Source organism: Alligator mississippiensis, unplaced genomic scaffold, assembly GCF_030867095.1.
Source record: "Alligator mississippiensis isolate rAllMis1 unplaced genomic scaffold, rAllMis1 scaffold_84, whole genome shotgun sequence".
Lineage (NCBI taxonomy): Eukaryota > Metazoa > Chordata > Crocodylia > Alligatoridae > Alligator > Alligator mississippiensis.
Genome location: NW_026775385.1, coordinates 25,001 through 32,500, shown reverse-complemented (window position 1 = coordinate 32,500; position 7,500 = coordinate 25,001). Strand labels below are relative to the sequence as shown.

General features: G+C 70.4%; 1 non-coding gene across 1 annotated transcript in view; it reads right to left on the bottom strand.

Annotated features, from left to right (window-relative positions):
- LOC132247438 (5S ribosomal RNA) overlaps positions 1–106 on the bottom strand; it is a 119-nt gene extending 13 nt beyond the window's left edge. The window contains exon 1 of the ribosomal RNA XR_009458733.1: positions 1–106. This exon is cut by the window's left edge and continues 13 nt beyond it. This is a non-coding gene — a ribosomal RNA (5S ribosomal RNA).
- Between the last annotated feature and the right edge of the window lie 7,394 nt (positions 107–7,500).

The window sequence follows — 7,500 nt, the reverse complement described above, 5'->3', positions numbered from 1 at the left end:
CGGGATTCCCAGGCGGTCTCCCATCCAGGTACTAGCCGGGCCCGGGACTGCTTAGCTTCCGAGATCGGACGGGATCGGGCGCGATCAGCCCGGTCTGGCCGTAGGCGGCGGGGAAAGGTAAGGCGGGGGTCCGCAGAGGCTCGCAGGGGGTGGACACGGTGCCTGGAAGTCCCCTCTGGAAGGCACGGGGTTGAGACGGTGCCCGCAAGTCCCGATGGCGAGGCCAGGGGCGGGCGGACCTGGGGAGCGAGCGGAAAAGCCCATCGGCATCCATGGGGTTGACCTGGGGAGCCTAAATGCCCCTAGGAATACGTGGGGTGGAGCTGGGGAGCGGAAAAGCCCCTAGGAATACTTGGGGTGGAGCTGGGGAGCGAAAATCCCCATAGGAATACATGGGGTGGAGCTGGGGAGCGAAAAAGCCCCTAGGAATACATGGGGTTGACCTGGGGACCGAGAAAGCCCATAGGAACACATGGGGTTGACCTGGGGACCGAAAAAGCCCATAGCAACACATGGGGCTGACCTGGGGACCGAAAGAGCCCATCGGCATCCATGGGGGGGAGCTGGGGAGCGGAAAAGCCCCTAGGAATACATGGGGTGGAGCTGGGGAGCGAAAAAACCCCTAGGAATACTTGGGGGGGAGCTGGGGAGCGAAAAAGCCCTTAGGAATACATGGGGGGGGAGCTGGGGAGCGGAAAAGCCCCTAGGAATACATGGGGTGGAGCTGGGGAGCGAAAAAACCCCTAGGAATACTTGGGGTGGAGCTGGGGACCGAAAAAGCCCTTAGGAATACATGGGGGGGGAGCTGGGGAGCGAAAAAGCCCCTAGGAATACTTGGGGTTGACCTGGGGACTGAAAATCCCCATAGGAATAAATGGGGTGGAGCTGGGGAGCGAAAAAGCCCCTAGGAATACTTGGGGTGGAGCTGGGGACCGAAAAAGCCCATAGGCATCCATGGGGTTGACCTGGGGAGCGAAAATCCCGATAGGCATCCATGGGGTTGACCTGGGGAGCGAAAATCCCCATAGGCATACGTGGGGTTGACCTGGTGCCCGCCCCCCCCACGGAAGTCCGTATGAGGTTTTTGAAACGGGCCTTGCCCGGGCCTTCGATCCAGGAGGGCGGACACTTTCGGCGGTTCGTCCCGGTGGCTGGGCCGGGTGCCGCATCTACAATATAGCCAAGAAACGTTCGCGGAGATTTTCGAGAACACGTTTTTAAGGACCCTCAATGCCCATGTTCGGTTCCAGAAAGCCGGTCAGAGGGATCTTCGGGGCAGAACCCTGCCGTGCTGAGGGGCCAAACCCGAGTTTGGAGCCAGGTCAACGGGGAAAACCGGAAAAGGGCCGGAGAAGGCGGTCAGGCCGGGCGAGAGTTCCAGGAGCTCGGCCACAATTCCGATCTCGTCCCGGTCAAGGGCTCCGTGGAAGGGCAGCCCGGGGGGCGGGTCCAAGGGCCCCGGCAGGGACCCGGGCCTCCGGGGTCGGAGCCGAGGCACCCCGCCGAGGGGTGGTCGTCCCGGGCCAAGGCGGCGGGAGCCCGGGCAGGACTCCGCGGGGCAGGCCGGGCGGGAGTTCCAGGAGCCCGGCCGCGATTCCGACTTCTCCCCGGTGCCCTGCCCGGAGGCCGGGCAGGTCCGGGGGCCTTCGGCGCGGGCGGCGGGATGCTCCCGCGGGGGAGACGAGCCGTGCTGGGCCCCGGGAGGGAGGCCCGGGGTCGACCTGGCGCCGGGGCTCCGGCCCTGGAAGTCCCGATGAGGTTTTTCAAACGGGCCGTGCCCGGGCCTTCGCTCCAGGAGGGCGGACACTTTCGGCGGTTGCCCCCGGTGGCTGGGCCGGGTGCCGCATCTACAATATTGCCAGGAAAGGTCCGCGGAGATTTTCGGGGACACGCTTTTCGGGACCCTAGTTGCCCATCTTGGGTTCCAGGAGGTCGGGCAGGGGTACCTCCGGGACCGGACCGTGCTGCAGGAGGGGGTCAACCCCGGGTTTGGCTCCATGTCGACTGGAGCTCCGGCCCAGGGGCGGGCCGGGCGAGAGTTCCAGGAACCCGGCCGCGATTCCGGCTTCTCCCCGGTGCCCTGCCCGGAGGCCGGGCAGGTCCGGGGGCCTTCGGCGCGGGCGGCGGGCTGCTCCCGCGGGGGAGACGAGCCTCTCTGGGGCCCGGGAGGTTGGCCCTGGGTCGACCTGGCGCCGGGGCTCGGGCTCCGGAAGTCCGTATGAGGTTTTTCAAACGGGCCGTGCCCGGGCCTTCGCTCCAGGAGGGCGGACACTTTCGGCGGTTCGTCCCGGTGGCTGGGCCGGGTGCCGCATCTACAATATTGCCGAGAAAGGTCCGCGGAGATTTTCGGGGACACGGTTTCCGGGACCCTAGATGCCCATCTTGGGTTCCAGGAGCTCGGACGGAGGAACCTCCGGGGCCGGACCGTGCTGCAGGAGGGGTTCAACCGCGAGTTTGGCTCCATGTCGACTGGAGCTCCGGCCCAGGGGCGGGCCGAGCGGCTTGGCCGGGCGAGAGTTCCAGGAGCCCGGCCGCGATTCCGGCTTCTCCCCGGTGCCCTGCCCGGAGGCCGGGCGGGTCCGGGGGCCTTCGGCGCGGGCAGCGGGCTGCTCCCGCGGGGGAGACGAGCCGCCCTAACGCCCGGGAGGGAGGCCCGGGGTCGACCTGGCTCCCGAGCTCCGGCCCTGGAAGTCCGTATGAGGATTTTCAAACGGGCCGTGCCCGGGCCTTCGCTCCAGGAGGCCGGACACTTTCGGCGGTTGCTCCCGGCGGCTGGGCCGGGTGCCGCATCTACAATATTGCCGAGAAAGGTCCGCGGAGATTTTCGGGGACACGGGTTTCGGGACCCTAGATGCCCATCTTGGGTTCCAGGAGCTCGGACGGAGGAACCTCCGGGGCCGGACCGTGCTGCAGGAGAGGTTCAACCGCGAGTTTGGCTCCATGTCGACTGGAGCTCCGGCCCAGGGGCGGGCCGAGCGGCTTGGCCGGGCGAGAGTTCCAGGAGCCCGGCCGCGATTCCGGCTTCTCCCCGGTGCCCTGCCCGGAGGCCGGGCAGGTCCGGGGGCCTTCGGCTGAGGGCGGCGGGCTGCTCCCGCGGGGGAGACGAGCCGTGCTGGGCCCCGGGAGGGAGGCCCGCGGTCGACCTGGCGCCGGGGCTCCGGCCCTGGAAGTCCGTATGAGGTTTTTCAAACGGGCCTTGCCCGGGCCTTCGCTCCAGGAGGCCGGACACTTTCGGCGGTTCGTCCCGGTGGCTGGGCCGGGTGCCGCATCTGCAATATTGCCAGGAAAGGTTCGCGGAGATTTTCGAGGACACGGGTTTCGGGACCCTAGATGCCCATCTTGGGTTCCAGGAGCTCGGACGGAGGAACCTCCGGGGCCGGACCGTGCTGCAGGCGAGGGTCAACCCCGAGTTTGGCTCCATGTCGACTGGCGCTCCGGCCCGGGGGGCGGGCCGGGCGGGCAGGCCGGGCGAGAGTTCCAGGAACCCGGCCGCGATTCCGGCTTCGACCCGGTCGACTGCACGGCGGGCGTGCAGGCCGGCGGCGACTCCCAGGGCCCCTTCCAGGCTGCGGGGCCCAGCGGTTGGAGCCCGGCTACCCCGGCGAGGGGCGGAAGAACCTGCACGGCGCGGCCGGAGAACCCGGCATGCATGCGCGGGGCAGGCCGGGCAGGAGTTCCAGGAGCCCGGCCACGATTCCTACTTCTCCCCGGTGCCCTGCCCGGAGGCCGGGCGGGCCCGGGGGCCTTCGGCGCGGGCGGCGGGCGGCTTCCGCGGCGGAGACGAGCCTCTCTGGGGCCCGGGAGGTCGGCCCTGGGTCGACCTGGCGCCGGGGCTCGGGCTCCGGAAGTCCGTATGAGGTTTTTGAAACGGGCCTTGCCCGGGCCTTCGCTCCAGGAGGGCGGACACTTTCGGCGGTTGCCCCCGGTGGCTGGGCCGGGTGCCGCATCTACAATATTGCCAGGAAAGGTTCGCGGAGATTTTCGGGGACACGGATTTCGGGACCCTAGATGCCCATCTTGGGTTCCAGGAGGTCGGACGGAGGAACCTCCGGGGCCGGACCGTGCTGCAGGAGGGGGTCAAAACCGAGTTTGGCTCCAAGTCGACTGGAGCCCCGGCCCGGGGGGCGGGCCGGGCGGGCAGGCCGGGCGAGAGTTCCAGGAACCCGGCCGCGATTCCGGCTTCGACCCGGTCGACTGCACGGCGGGCGTGCAGGCCGGGGGGCGACTCGCAGGGGCCCTTCCAGGCTGCGGGGCCCAGCGGTTGGAGCCCGGCTACCCCGGCGAGGGGCGGAAGAACCTGCACGGCGCGGCGGGAGAACCCGGCATGCTTCCGCGTGGCAGGCCGGGCAGGAGTTCCAGGAGCCCGGCCACGATTCCTACTTCTCCCCGGTGCCCTGCCCGGAGGCCGGGCGGGCCCGGGGGCCTTCGCCGCGGGCGGCGGGCGGCTTCCGCGGCGGAGACGAGCCTCTCTGGGGCCCGGGAGGTCGGCCCTGGGTCGACCTGGCGCCGGGGCTCGGGCTCCGGAAGTCCGTATGAGGTTTTTGAAACGGGCCTTGCCCGGGCCTTCGCTCCAGGAGGGCGGACACTTTCGGCGGTTGCCCCCGGTGGCTGGGCCGGGTGCCGCATCTACAATATTGCCAGGAAAGGTTCGCGGAGATTTTCGGGGACACGGATTTCGGGACCCTGGATGCCCATCTTGGGTTCCAGGAGGTCGGACGGAGGAACCTCCGGGGCCGGACCGTGCTGCAGGAGGGGGTCAAAACCGAGTTTGGCTCCATGTCGACTGGAGCCCCGGCCCGGGGGGCGGGCCGGGCGGGCAGGCCGGGCGAGAGTTCCAGGAACCCGGCCGCGATTCCGGCTTCGACCCGGTCGACTGCACGGCGGGCGTGCAGGCCGGGGGGCGACTCGCAGGGGCCCTTCCAGGCTGCGGGGCCCAGCGGTTGGAGCCCGGCTACCCCGGCGAGGGGCGGAAGAACCTGCACGGCGCGGCGGGAGAACCCGGCATGCTTCCGCGTGGCAGGCCGGGCAGGAGTTCCAGGAGCCCGGCCACGATTCCTACTTCTCCCCGGTGCCCTGCCCGGAGGCCGGGCGGGCCCGGGGGCCTTCGCCGCGGGCGGCGGGCGGCTTCCGCGGCGGAGACGAGCCTCTCTGGGGCCCGGGAGGTCGGCCCTGGGTCGACCTGGCGCCGGGGCTCGGGCTCCGGAAGTCCGTATGAGGTTTTTGAAACGGGCCTTGCCCGGGCCTTCGCTCCAGGAGGGCGGACACTTTCGGCGGTTGCCCCCGGTGGCTGGGCCGGGTGCCGCATCTACAATATTGCCAGGAAAGGTTCGCGGAGATTTTCGGGGACACGGATTTCGGGACCCTGGATGCCCATCTTGGGTTCCAGGAGGTCGGACGGAGGAACCTCCGGGGCCGGACCGTGCTGCAGGAGGGGGTCAAAACCGAGTTTGGCTCCATGTCGACTGGAGCCCCGGCCCGGGGGGCGGGCCGGGCGGGCAGGCCGGGCGAGAGTTCCAGGAACCCGGCCGCGATTCCGGCTTCGACCCGGTCGACTGCACGGCGGGCGTGCAGGCCGGGGGGCGACTCGCAGGGGCCCTTCCAGGCTGCGGGGCCCAGCGGTTGGAGCCCGGCTACCCCGGCGAGGGGCGGAAGAACCTGCACGGCGCGGCGGGAGAACCCGGCATGCTTCCGCGTGGCAGGCCGGGCAGGAGTTCCAGGAGCCCGGCCACGATTCCTACTTCTCCCCGGTGCCCTGCCCGGAGGCCGGGCGGGCCCGGGGGCCTTCGCGGGCCTTCGCCGCGGGCGGCGGGCGGCTTCCGCGGCGGAGACGAGCCTCTCTGGGGCCCGGGAGGTCGGCCCTGGGTCGACCTGGCGCCGGGGCTCGGGCTCCGGAAGTCCGTATGAGGTTTTTGAAACGGGCCTTGCCCGGGCCTTCGCTCCAGGAGGGCGGACACTTTCGGCGGTTGCCCCCGGTGGCTGGGCCGGGTGCCGCATCTACAATATTGCCAGGAAAGGTTCGCGGAGATTTTCGGGGACACGGATTTCGGGACCCTGGATGCCCATCTTGGGTTCCAGGAGGTCGGACGGAGGAACCTCCGGGGCCGGACCGTGCTGCAGGAGGGGGTCAAAACCGAGTTTGGCTCCATGTCGACTGGAGCCCCGGCCCGGGGGGCGGGCCGGGCGGGCAGGCCGGGCGAGAGTTCCAGGAACCCGGCCGCGATTCCGGCTTCGACCCGGTCGACTGCACGGCGGGCGTGCAGGCCGGGGGGCGACTCGCAGGGGCCCTTCCACGCTGCGGGGCCCAGCGGTTGGAGCCCGGCTACCCCGGCGAGGGGCGGAAGAACCTGCACGGCGCGGCGGGAGAACCCGGCATGCTTCCGCGTGGCAGGCCGGGCAGGAGTTCCAGGAGCCCGGCCACGATTCCTACTTCTCCCCGGTGCCCTGCCCGGAGGCCGGGCGGGCCCGGGGGCCTTCGCCGCGGGCGGCGGGCGGCTTCCGCGGCGGAGACGAGCCTCTCTGGGGCCCGGGAGGTCGGCCCTGGGTCGACCTGGCGCCGGGGCTCGGGCTCCGGAAGTCCGTATGAGGTTTTTGAAACGGGCCTTGCCCGGGCCTTCGCTCCAGGAGGGCGGACACTTTCGGCGGTTGCCCCCGGTGGCTGGGCCGGGTGCCGCATCTACAATATTGCCAGGAAAGGTTCGCGGAGATTTTCGGGGACACGGATTTCGGGACCCTGGATGCCCATCTTGGGTTCCAGGAGGTCGGACGGAGGAACCTCCGGGGCCGGACCGTGCTGCAGGAGGGGGTCAAAACCGAGTTTGGCTCCAAGTCGACTGGAGCCCCGGCCCGGGGGGCGGGCCGGGCGGGCAGGCCGGGCGAGAGTTCCAGGAACCCGGCCGCGATTCCGGCTTCGACCCGGTCGACTGCACGGCGGGCGTGCAGGCCGGGGGGCGACTCGCAGGGGCCCTTCCACGCTGCGGGGCCCAGCGGTTGGAGCCCGGCTACCCCGGCGAGGGGCGGAAGAACCTGCACGGCGCGGCGGGAGAACCCGGCATGCTTCCGCGTGGCAGGCCGGGCAGGAGTTCCAGGAGCCCGGCCACGATTCCTACTTCTCCCCGGTGCCCTGCCCGGAGGCCGGGCGGGCCCGGGGGCCTTCGGCGCGGGCGGCGGGCGGCTTCCGCGGCGGAGACGAGCTTCTCTGGGGCCCGGGAGGTCGGCCCTGGGTCGACCTGGCGCCGGGGCTCGGGCTCCGGAAGTCCGTATGAGGTTTTTGAAACGGGCCTTGCCCGGGCCTTCGCTCCAGGAGGGCGGACACTTTCGGCGGTTGCCCCCGGTGGCTGGGCCGGGTGCCGCATCTACAATATTGCCAGGAAAGGTTCGCGGAGATTTTCGGGGACACGGATTTCGGGACCCTGGATGCCCATCTTGGGTTCCAGGAGGTCGGACGGAGGAACCTCCGGGGCCGGACCGTGCTGCAGGAGGGGGTCAAAACCGAGTTTGGCT